At 38.8% G+C, this 13,371-nt stretch overlaps 1 protein-coding gene across 3 annotated transcripts in view; it reads left to right on the top strand.

Moving 5' to 3' along the window:
- pde2a (phosphodiesterase 2A) overlaps positions 1 to 13,371 on the top strand; it is a 104,689-nt gene that overhangs the window by 59,475 nt on the left and 31,843 nt on the right. The window lies entirely within an intron of this gene.

Genomic DNA, 13,371 nt, shown 5'->3' with positions numbered 1-13,371 from the left:
CTGTGACGCATGTTACTAAGATGGAGTGGTGACGTGGGATGTGAAGGAAATGACTGACAAAGAGGCTTTAAATTCACCACTGTGTTAGGATTTTACACTCGGCTGGCTCAACTGGCACATTATTAATGCTGTTTTCAATAGTGGGCTCACACCTGGAAACTGAGAATTGGGGCCAGAAACAGCAGTAGATAAAGATACTTCAAACAAAACACGGGCATTTAAGTTTTCGGAATAAGTTCAAAAGTCTTTTTTTGTGCAGCACTCACAGCCTAAAGTACAATAGTAAACCCAAAGGAAAATAGATAAAGAGGAGCGAAAAGACATTAAGTATAAAAAAAAAAAAAATCAAAGAATAATGGAGTGACATGGAATGTTCTCTGCAAAGCAACTGAAGTCATGAAGGTATTAGCTTAGGGCTTGTTTCAGCAATCATATGAATACCCCCAGAGAACACAATTACTCTCACTCCTCTCTTCCCTCCTCGACTTTTCCTCCAGCTTGCCCTGTCTTTTTCAGACCTTTAATTATGCATGATTTAATCACAGGGAGCGCTAACAGACACAGCAGCTGCCGCCTCACACATGCAGATACACACGCGTGCGGGTAAATTGGACCTATTTTCAATTGGCAATATGAAGTCTAAACAAATGGACGGGCACAAAGCGTCGCAAACATTTTGATGTGTGTATAAGTCATTTAACTTTTGCTCAATCCAATTTATCCGATATCAATCTTTTTATAGACCACCTCCGTGGATTTTAGCGCTCTACATTAAATCTCTCTCCAATGGAAATTAAACTTTACGCTCAGCGCCCAGACAATTATCGCTAAAGGGACTAAAAAATGTCCCAAATTCAACCTCATGAATTTCTAGTTATCTGTATTGAGGTTTGTAGATGTCTCAAGTGAAATAGACTTGTTGAGCCACAATTTAATGTATTAAAAAGCATGAAATTGAATCCTACTGCCTGGAGATCATACATAGAACAAATGTCAATATCAGACAAAAATAACTCAAGCATTTAGTGCAGTTTTAAATGGTGGTTAGTAAGGAAAACAAACTGCTGGCCTCCTATTTTTCCAAAGTAAAAATCACTACTGACCAAAAAGATCATAAAGTCTCATCTTAGTTTAAAAAAAAAAAAAAGCATAATTCCCAAGCTTTTAGGGGGAATATTCTATGGCGAGACAAAAGTTGAACTATTTCAGGTCAGGATGTCTCGCTGTGATTGATTTTTTTGCGTTTTACCAGAGTAATCTGCCCTAAAAAGTTCAGCTCTCAATTTGTGACCTCAACTTGAAGCACACTTGAGTTTTGCAACATAATAATGATCTAAAACTAACCAGCAAGTAAATTTCTGAATGACCAATGGCGAAAACAAATAAAGCCTATGTTTTGGAGTGACTAGCAAAATCCAGACTTGAATCCAATTGAAATGCTGTGACCGTTCATGCTCGAAAAGCCTCCAGTGTTGCGGAATTAAAGCAATTCTGCAAGGGCCAGAAGGCGAAAAAATCTCCACAACATTAAGAAAGGTTCATTTCCAGTTATAGAAAACGTTTAATTTCAGTTACTGCTGCTGAGGGTGGCCGAACCAGTTATTAGGTTTAGAAGGCAATCGTTTTGTCATCCACACAGAACCAGCGTGGTTTGAAAACATAAATTTTCCAATAAAATGACCATTTTAAAACTTTATTTACTGATTGATACATTTTCTTCATTATCTTAAAAATAAGATGGGAAAACAATTTGAGCAGAGGGCAAATACTTTTCCTCTGCAGATATCACACATAAATGTAGATCTCCCCTCTACTGGCTTCACGTTCAAGTCTGAAGCTTATTGTCATAGACTTTATTTCTAACTTGTAAGGATTTTACAATAAAGATGTTTTTATCGACTTCTAATGCTTTTGACTTGGTATTCTGAAAGTGTCCAGAGGGGTGAACCACGGGGGGTGGGGGGTGCTTTGTTATCCCCTCTGGGATAATATTGACTTTTTAATTCAAGTCATTGGGCTTAGGGGGGAGTAGGAAGGTCACTGTCACATGGAGACAAAATAGAGGTATAACCATGCATAAAAAGCAGACAAAGACTGGAGATGTTTTTGTTTATTCTTTATTTTTTGAATGTGACTTTGTTGTGACATCCAAATGACTCTGTGGCTGTCTCTTCTGATTTGATTTGTACAATTGAGTCAGTCACTCGGTCGGTCTCGTACGCTGTCTGCCTGATCTAGTGATTTGCAGACGTAAGGAGAGGAAGGCAGGCATCGCAATCGATAGTGACTCCCATGATGAAAATTGGGTCTAAAAACAGTCAGACAGTGTGCCATATATTTATTTTTTTTGTTTATTTTGATTATTAAGAATTTGCATGGCTTGACGTACTGGATGAAACGCAATCTTCGGAATTATTCTGCTTGAATTAAATTCATTCGGTGATAAGCTCTTTTTCTCAGTGCATGTGTGTGCTTGCGCGTGTGTGTTGGGTTTAGTATATTTATACACATGCCTCCACAAGCAGCCCTCCTCTGTGTTTCCATGGAAATAACAGAGCCCAATTGTCAGGTTCAACCAGAAGAGAAGGCTAAGTGATGGAGGGCCTCGTGTGTGTGTGCTTGCGTGCGTGCGTGCGTGCGCACATGCATGTGTATAGTGTTTATTGCTTAATTTTGCCGCGATATGGTGAACTGAATAGCGTGTTTGTCTTTGTTATTGAGGCTGATAAAACATAATAGGTGCTACTGCAACCTCAGCCTCTAAGCTCTCCATAGGAAATGAAATATTTCGACTATTATCGCTGCAGTTTTATGCGACTTCTACCTGCGTCTTTGTCCACCTTCATAGCGGCTCATTTTTCTTCCTTTCCCTCTGTTATTTCGCCGTCTCCCTCTGCCTTTGAGCGTCTCTTTCGTCCCCTTTGCTGGGGGATCATGGCGAGATGCAGCTGTTTTGGTGGGAGGCAAATGACATATGATGAGGTTCATTTCACTGCTTAATTGCTTGGAGCAATTTAATGAACCGTAAATGCTAAATATATCAAGTTGCTGTTTTCCGAACTCTTTGTAACATCTGTTCGTCTGAATGAATGAAAGTGATTCTTCTAAAGAGCACCTAAGTGGAATCTTAACAAGTAATACAGCATAAAAGTGTGATTATTCTTTTGATTGTAGTATACACAGCTCTAAGGCTTTCAACTAGAGGTTATCAAGACACCTGTAATATTTATCCCAAAAATGTGGTGTTTTTATTTATTTATTTATTTATTTATTTATTTATTTATTTATTTATTTATTTATTTATTTGTTTATTTATTTATTTAATCTACTTTTATTTATTTCTTTGTCTATTTATTTTATTATTTGTCTATGTATTTGTTTTTTCTATTTATTAATTTGTCAATTTATTGAATATTATTATTTGTATTATTTATTCCATTTATTTATTTATGTTCCACTCAAATGGCAGTCAATGTGGAAGAAAATCACTAAACAAAATATTCAAGGTGTGCATAAAAGTATATTGAGATACGTACGATAATATTACTTTCTGGTAAAAAATTCTCTACCTTGGTTTTGATTAACACTCGGGCCTGTAGTGCATGCACTCTTAAAAATACTGTACGAGCCAAAGAAAACTGCCTTTGCTGTAGCTGCCGTGACACAATTTCCAGCTAATGTCCCCTTCATAAACACGTCGCGACTGCCTGGCGACAAATCCAGGGTGTAGTCAGCATTTTGTCTAAATCAGCCGCGATAGACTCCAGGCCTCACTGTGACCTGGACCAGTATAAGAGAGGAATGGAGGACTACTACAGCTGAGCTTTATGTGGAACCTGAGATGTTCTATTAAATAATTCCATAATAAGTATTCTAAGCACAGCTTCCTCCGGCAGTGTTGTAAATCGATGAAATAAAATCAAAAGTGGTGAAATGGCAAGTCTAAAAACTTGTATATGCACTTGTGCTCTGTGAACTCTGCATCACTACTTTGTTTTCATGTTGAAGCATGCGTCACACTTCCAGTGTCCTCGACCCTCTCTGATCAAATTGCCATCAGTCCGCCTGAGCTTTGTGACCTCACCTCCACACGCTACAGTCATGTGACCTTTCCGTTTCTCCATTCAGTGTCCAAAGCATATGGAGCTCATCTCTCCTGAAGCTTTGCAAAGTGCTGCAACATGTTGTGGGTGGTTTTTGCGCAATGCTGCTTCAGAGCTTTTGTTGTTTTACGTCATTGTGCTGATCTTGCTTCCTGTTAATAAAATGTGGAAGTACACTCTAGTGATTTTAGTTTTCATTACCGGTGTTTTAAAACTGTCAAAACAATCTTAAATCATCATAATGATCCCTATTTATTTATCAATTCATCTTTTTTTTTTTTTTGGTCATACTAGTTCTAAAAGAAATTGAACAGTCATTGCTGTCAAAAAAAGTGACTGCACATCAGTCACTCATTACCTTTTGGTCCATTTTGTTTCTCTGTGGTACAATTCCAATATAAATGATCCCTGAACGGAATCGTTAATAAAATTACAGAAACGACTAACTTTTGAGACATTGTTCCATTTTGTAATGGTCTGTTTGCAATGCAAGAAGCATCTCTACACAAGCTGCTGTTGTGGATTACAATTGCCTCCCATCTGCCACACTACCCCACTTCGCTTCACACAGTCCCGCTGCTAAGGCTCGAGTGCTGTAAGCTCTTACGAGAAGAGCTCAGCAGTTCAAACCAAAATATCAAATGTGATTATTTGATCCCTGCCCAAAAAAAAAATGCCGTGAGTGAGTGAGTGAGTGAGTGAGTGAGTGAGTGAGTGAGTGAGTGAGTGAGTGAGTGAGTGAGTGAGTGAGTGAGTGAGTGAGTGAGCGGATAGAAGAGGAAGCAGGGCATCTCGAGAAAGGAGAGAAAGGACACCTGTTGTTCGCTGTTTAGTCATCTCCTTGTAACCGTAGAAACGGCCACGAGGGCTGTAATATTGCCGGCCGTCACCTTGGGAACAGAATCAGGAGTGACATGATTGGAGATTCATACAATTGGTGCTGGAATGATAGAAAGCCTTATTATCATGGAAATATTTCTTTGTGTGTGTGTGTGTGTGTGTGTGTGTGTCTGTGTGTGTGTGTGTGTGTGTGTGTGTGTGTGTGTGTGTGTGTGTGTGTGTGTGTGTGTGTGTGTGTGTGTGTGTGTGTGTGTGTGTGTGTGTGTGTGTGTGTGTGTGTGTGTGTGTGATGGTGTATGGTGGTATGTATGACCATTTCTTTTACATATACATAATGCTTCTCTATATGTAATTTCTTCAACTACAGAGCTAGGATTTCTTTTTTTTTTTTTTTTTACATATGGGGACCATGGCAAGGAAAATTATAGTCTGACAAAGCAAAAAAAAATAATAATAATACTAATTCCTAAAATTCTTCACTGATAAATATAAAAATTCCTATACAAATCAGAAAAAAAAAAGCAAATGGCACCTGGGTGCCTTATTTCAGCATATTTCAGTGGGAGGGGAGCAGTGCCCGCCCGGCCCCACCTCTCGCTCCACCAATGTACGCACTTCATTGTCAATTGCGCTGTAAATAACAAAACAAAAACATTTTGGCAAATCTTGCCAAACTTTATTGGCAACGATGCAAAAACGCGCAATATGGGGTCCCCCGACCTTGGCAATGAGTCCCTTTCAGCCGAATCGGGTAGGCTCCATATCTAACAACACCTGGGTGTGCCAAGCTGCCGTTATAAATGATTTAAATCATTACGGGTCACCAAGCCGCCTGATTTATGGTGTCCACCTCCAGGCGGTACTGAGTGAGGTTGTGTGCCACATGCAGTCCACAGGTCGCCACTTACCCACGTCTCTGTCAAACTAAGGAAAATGAAAGCAGATGGAGGAATTAATCGACGCTCTCCTCCTTGCAGTGGAACAGCTTGATGGATCCAATAATTATGCAAATGATTGTTCCTGTGCATTTGTTTTGCCGAGCCTAATTCTGCCTTCCACACTGCTGCCCGCTCGGCGCAAAGATCTAATAGTGAGTGCGGGTTTCGTGGGTGTGAAAGATTAGTACCAGCGCTGCTGTGAGTGGGGGAGAACTACGCTGACCTCTGAGTCACAACAATCAGCTCACTCTAGATACAGCGCATTTTTAGAATTCAATTAATGTTTGTTTCTTTTCTTTCACTCATCCAACATGATGTCAAAAATATGTCCAAAAATGTATTACTGCAAGAAAGCCCCAGGCAGGTATTCAATGCAAAGAACTGCTGCAAATATTGTAAGAAAAACACGTCCAACTTAAAAGAGAGTGATTCCGTAAGGATTTGAATGGTAGTAAATTCTCAAGATCTGGCGCACATCCCTATTAATTAATCATGATAAACAATAATTCATCATTGATTGTCAGGGAGGAATCACTTTAAACACCCACTCAAGTAGCTAAATATGGTTTCTCTGGGCTGCAAAGACGAGTTTGACTGATGGCTTCGTATTGTTTTGCGTATGTGATATTAATCGAGCCATGGTTTTGAAAGCCTGCCAAAATGTCCACATCAGTTAATGACAGATTGGAGCCAAGATTTAGCTAATCAATCAGTTTAGGACTACAGTATTGTCCATCTTCCATTACATTATTGCCTCACAAATGGTATTTAGTCATTTCCAGATGATAAACCTTCGACTTGTGACAGTACAATTGATCCCGAGATAATCATCAATAAGTACAAATGGCATCATCCACGTAGTCGGTCGGCAAATCAAACTTCATTTGTTCAACGAACTCAACGCAGTTTAATCAGTGTCATGAACATTTAATCAACGAAGGCATTTAAAATAATGATTTGCCCAGAGGAAAAACTTTGTATAAATCAAGCAAGCCATCAGAATTTTAAAACAGTCCATACTTTTTGATCAGGCCCTTCATAATTAAGTTTTACCACAAAGTTTTCCCTTCAACTGCATAGCTTCGACTAATTACCAAACAACCAACCGTTGTTTTCATATTTTGATGCGCTTGAGCTAAAAGGGAGCATCGGTGTCACCTGGCATACGTAAATTAGTTCGATTTCATCCATCCGGCTATTTTAGAAAACGCAAGCCCTCGTGAAGGTCATGGCTACCGCTGGAGCCTTTCCAAGCCGATCCAAGCTGTTGCTTCGGTGTACATCACGGACTAGTTGCCAGGCAATGGCATGGTCCTTAATTATATAGTGCAATTAACGTGGAAGAGTAAACAAATGGAAAGAACATAGAAAGGCTGTATCGCAATTAATTTGTACACGTAAACAACTGCGATATACTTGTTAAAACTAGCAGAACTTGAAATCCCTCGGTGGCGATGTGGTCCAGGGTATTTTTTTTTTCTCTAGCCTTGAGCTTGGTTTATAAAGAGGCAGTGCCTTTGAAAGAGGTTTTAGTTGTCACCTGAGTGGCTTGACGACCTCCCGACAATTGGTTGACTTTCACATAATGGATCAAATATTTGAAAAGCAAATCCTAAAGTAAAAGTTATGGTCTTGTCATTGCTTTTGTTTGCAGGCTGCTAAGAACCTTGAAACCTGCTTGAGCATATTATTTTGCTGAATGCGATTTGCTGTGAAGTGCCAATTTGCTTTCAATGAACTTGAAAGATAGTCTGAAAGAAGAGTAACAAGAACGTATCCCTGGAATATGTCACGTTCTCGGGCCTTGGCTGGTTACGTAGAACAGATGGGCAGAAAAGCGTACGACGCACCCACGTGAAAAAACTTTAGAAATGATTGAACATTTAATTATTTCTCTGTCAGAGCAAGGACACAAAATATTTGGAATCAAAGTTGTGTGTGGGTGAAGCATATAAAATACACATTTTCAAAAAATTTTGCAGGTTTTTTAAATTTTCAAAACAAATAATCTCTTCTCCACTTACCTACTTAGATTTTGTCATTTTACTGGAACGATTCAGATATTTCTTCTCCACAAATCAAGCTGTTATTAAAAAAAAAAAAGGGTGAAGATAAAATTTATAAATATTGAGTTGAGGCAAATGTCAGCTGAATTAGTTTGCTTATCGCCACAGAACATAGAATAAATGTTAATTATGTATTTGGCATTTTACCATTGATCCAGTGGGAAAGGCAAGACTGCATCCAATGTATTTGAACAGCCATCAGATCTTCCAAGCACACACACGGCTGTGCATGAAAGACAGACTGACTGCTACAAGACAGTTTGATCAGAGACATCTATTTCTTTGACTGATCTGACAGGAAACAGACGTACCAGAACTAGATCGTGCTCGCATTTCTCTTTTTGTGGCATCGTCAGATGAACACGATGTGTGACTGATGTGTGAATAATGGAGGGTGAATATCTATATGTTTAACCTCAGGCTATCTACTGGATTCATCAACGGCATAAACCCATTTTCTGATGATGGTGATGATTTCATTCCGTGTGACTTTTTATGATACGACAAGAAAAATACCTGAATTTTTCGAGTGACATTTCTTCTGTTAAGAACAGAGGAAGAGTTTAGGTGTGCTCTCCGGTCAATAAAAGTCTCTATATTAGAAGGTAATTGGAATCTTCCCGAGGAGTAAGATGCAGAAGGTGGTGAATGAAAGCTGATAGATACTCGAGTGGAGCCACAGCGAAGGTGGTTTTTTTTTTTAAGGTAGGAATAATGAACAGTAACGGTGGTGCTGATGAGATGAGGAGGTGCTAGTTGGTGTTCACAAATATAGATCGATGACAAACGTGGAGCTGACAGTTTAGAATTGGCCGCAAGATACTCGAGATAAGAATGACAGATGGGCTAATACAGTGCTGCATATCATTACCTATATGAATTTTATTTTACTACTGGCAAATGGCAAAAATTTCACTTCAATCAACATTTTAAGAATAACAGTTTTTTAATCCTGACCTTTTAACATCCAACTGTATGTTTTTAACAGTCTAGCCATATGTGGCAGTTACACAGCTCGTAACACTGTATTTTTGTTCTAAAATGAATTTGTAGCCGGACAACTCAAGTGATATTTAATTACATCTTTAACAAGTAATGACTCGTAATCAAAGGAGCAGTTCATTTAATGACAGAGCATAATTAGAAGTTGAGTGTTTTCATCCATCTCTACCGTATCAGGCTGGTGAAGTTGTATCAGCGTTTTAGTATCGGAGCACTTTTTTATCAGTACGAGTAATCACGAACAGTTTATACAAGGGTGCATTCCTACTTGCAGCTTAAATCAGCATTCAAATGTATCGTATAAAAAAAAAATTGAACTCAAGCCCATTGATGTGGGGAATAGTGCTAAGCCCCCTTAGAAACATGTAAATTGAATGACATGGACTCTTTCAGTGTTTTTCTTAGAAGACCAAGTGGTGTGACAAACTATGTTAAGGAACGCCAAATGAAAGGCAGGTGTAATTAAAATCTTGCTGCCTCTACAAACAGTATGGTTGGATGATGCACGTTAATGCCAGGTGCCTTTTGGATATTTGTTTGTGTGAGAGCAAAAAAATGTATGTCAACGTGTTAAAAATACGTGTGAGAAATGATGAAGCCAAACTTGGCTCGTTTGGTTACATGTCTGCGAGCCAGAAAGGAGGTACCTGTTTATGTGCATGTGCGAGTCGTAATCCTCCCCATCAAAACGATTCCTGCAGCTCACACTCATCTCCTCCAGTCTTTCTGAACAGAGGAAAAGAAGATTAGTCACACCGCCTCCACTTTTGCTCTCCATCTCTCTCTATCCTCTCTTCTACAAGTGTGTATGTATATGTGTGTGTGTGCGTATGTGTGTGTGGGCTCAGCAGTTTTACGTAAAGCTCCATAGAAAAGGCAAAAGTCAAAGCTGAGAGTCCTTGGCGGTGGAATGCGATTTTTGTTCAATGGACCATTTTCTCTAGAGTTGACCCTGCCAACCTACACATTATATGTTGTATATTCACTCACACCTGAAGATGAATGCAGATGTGCAAAAACAATGACAGTATTCAATTATATCTTAAAACAAAAAGTGACTGCAAAAAAAAAAATAAGCACTTGGAGTATATTCTCTTACAGCGGCATCTATTTTAATAGACGCGGTGTCAAATCCCGAAAAGTAAAAACCCTGCTACAGTTTAGCTTACAACGATCATTTGACACCTCTGGTCGCTTGAACAAATAAATACTTGTTTTGCTTCAAGAACAAAATAACAGACCGTTCATGAATACCTTTAGTACTATAGACACAGTTTGGCAAGGTACACTAATTTGGATTGCTCTTGCTGATGGCAGGACAACAGCTGTATGAACATAAAGAGTGAGACACCATCGCCCCAGGTTGGTCTGTAACTTGACAGTGAATAAAAAAAATAAGAAAAAAACACTCAAAACACAGCCGTCTTTAAATCCTCCCTGTCGTATCCCACAACAACGCTTTTGCCAAAGGGCCTAAAAAAAATAAAAAAATAAATCTTTTTATAGATCTTTAGACGAATGAAGCCATAGGAGTTTGCTCTGTTGGTAAAACAAACAACAAAATAATAGTATGCCCTTATGGCTGTGTGGCAAGTGGCGCTGGAGCATTCACATTTGTCTCCTATAGAAGGCCATTAAGGAAGGTGTTGATAAGTGAGTCTGAAGATACAGTTGGGAAATATTTCTTCCCAACTGCACTGCATTATTGATAAGAACCAAGAAGAAAATGACAAGTGACTAGAAGGTCCTAATGTGAAACCCTCACGCATTCCATTTGCACACTCTCAACTTAACAATGACCGATCAGCAGACGTTTTTCCTCCCTTGCACATTAGAATAGAACAATAAATACTTCCAAACACTCTTTGAGGAAAAAAAATGTTTTCATTTTGTAAGTCTGTGATGACACCTCCTGGTCTATCACATTTGGTCTTATTATCTTGGCATATGGTCGATTCATCAATGCAATTTCGGGAAATTCTGAATGATCAAGTGCTGACTTGAAGCCAGTCACAAAAAAAGTCGTAAAAAAAAAAAGTGTCATGCCACGCCACCTATGACAAAACATTTTAGCAGTTTTTCAGGTGTGCTGCCTCAAGTTGTTATGCAGGATGGCCACTTGGAATACGTTAAAAAAAAAGAAAAACATGACTTATATGTTCTGCTCTTTTTGTTAGTGAAATTGCAATTTAACACCTGCTGTGCGAGGTTATGAGTGAAAGATTTCAATCTTCGTAATTCACCTCAACACCACCCACCAACAGCATGCACTGAATTTTATAGACTTAACACAAACATTTTGCATTTTTATTAGGTCATTATTATCCACAAAGCTTCTCGTTTAAGCCCATTAGACCAAATTTCAAAGCGGTCAAACACACATTGTGATTTTTTTTTTTAATGACCTTGTTCTCTACTAACTGCTGTATTTCTCTGTCTTTCTTTCTTTCTTTCCTTGTCTTGCTCATTTATGTTTTTCTTTCTTTCCTCTGCTGATGACCTGTTACTATCAGGTAAGAGATAACACTCTGACTGATACGAATGAATGGATGATAGCACAGAACAAAGATGATAAGCTGAATAAAAGGATGCGATAGAAAGACAGACATGTCTACCAATTTGTTAGCAAGACATTTTGCCCCTTATGGCTTTCCTCTGTTGCCATGGTTGCGCCATCACATACCAGCTGGCCTGGAAGAGAGCCGTGCCAGCACATGCAAGTGTATTTTTATACTCTTCAGTCAAATTGCTTACATTCATAGCAATAATTATAAATCCTTCCCTATGATGTAGAAATTTATGTCAATTAAATAATGACTACACCTTTGGAAAGCTCATCCGAGTGTGAACGTGAGGATTTGATTCTGCAATATTCAGACATCACTATGTTGTTAGGCTCTGAGAGGATAGTGAAAAATGAGTTAATATATGTCGAGTTAAACAACCAATTTAGAAAATAGTGGAAGCTTAAGGATATGCAATAACCCGTCAACCATGCACACAGATGAGACCAGTGTTGATTGATCTGCTTAATGAGCTCCCATGGCTGCCTTTGCTTTCATTTTTTTTTTTATGAATAAGACAACAGGGTGAAGCGTTGGATTCACCCTAATTTGACCACAATAATCTCCTGTTTATCTATCGATCTAACATCCTGGAGAGAGGAGGTATATGGGGGCACTGGCCCCTTCTGAAATATAATTGGACACCCCCCAGGTGCCAGGCCAGATAATTGACTTTTGGGTATTTTACGATTTTTCTGGGAATTTTTTTTACCCCCCACATTTCCCCCCGTAGGCAACATATATTATGAATGTTTGTCATTGTTTGTCTGAAGAATTTGTTGGGTTTTTAAATCTTTTTTTTGCAGATCCCCTAAAATAGCCTTGGATACCCCATGCCACCAGGCAGGGAAATTGTGGAAGGGGTGGATGTACAAAAAAAAACAACATTATAAAATATTGGAAAGAAATCGTCCTGTTATAAATACAGCAGACAGACTGTGTCACTATTAAACTGCCTTTAATTGTGCATTATATCAAAGTAATTGCAATCCTTCAGATTTACATTATTGAGGTTGCTACATACTGTTTACAAGTTTGAACGAAAGTCTGAGGGGACTTCAATGTTGATCCTAATCACAGAAGTACTCTTAATTGGGAATTGCTACACCCCTTTTACAGATCCTGTTTGCTGTGTCCTCTTTCCCCTCTCCATTATTCTTTCGCTACTCTTTCCACCTGCACCACAATTTTCGCAATCAGGTTTATTGGGGAATTGATCGCAGCCAGGGTTAAAGTTCAAGTGTCCTGCATAGCACTTTGTTTACCGTTTCCTTGTGCAATTGCATCAATCTATAAACGTGTCTGCGTTGTAAACTATTTACTTAATCCTCTTAACCCTGCACTTGCTCTCTTTTTTTTTTTTTTTATAAACAATTTTGGCTTTACTTGATATTTAAAAATGTGTTCACATTTGTGTAAAGTCGGATTACAACAATTTATCCTCGTGTGCTATTCAGTATTTTAGAAGCTTAAGGCGCCCCGGAGGGTGTACATTGCAAATGCTGTATACACCTTTGACACAAAATGTGTTATCCGCTGTGTAGTAGCACATTAAATAAATAAATGCAGATCGCATCATTCAAACGTAAACAGTCGGTACACATATACAGCTGTGAATTTGCTGCGGTTAATAGACATGCAATTAGCCTGGCTGATAACAGGGTACAAATACTTTAGTCTCTGGGCGTGCCAGTAGATGTAATGTGACAGAAAATAAATATTAATATTTATGATGGCATGTAGTTTGCCTACCTCGGTTCGCATGCGAGTGGCACAAATGTGTGACATCTTTGTATTTAAATGAGCGCCACACATTTCAATGATGCAATCTTTTTTTTCCCCAACCTCACACATCTAC

This window comes from Syngnathus leptorhynchus, chromosome 7 (genome assembly GCF_054491065.1).
Source record: "Syngnathus leptorhynchus isolate UIUO chromosome 7, UIUO_Slep, whole genome shotgun sequence".
In the NCBI taxonomy this organism is placed as follows: domain Eukaryota; kingdom Metazoa; phylum Chordata; class Actinopteri; order Syngnathiformes; family Syngnathidae; genus Syngnathus; species Syngnathus leptorhynchus.
The sequence above is the reverse complement of the archived record's forward strand: the minus strand, read 5'-3'. Positions and strand labels throughout refer to the sequence as shown.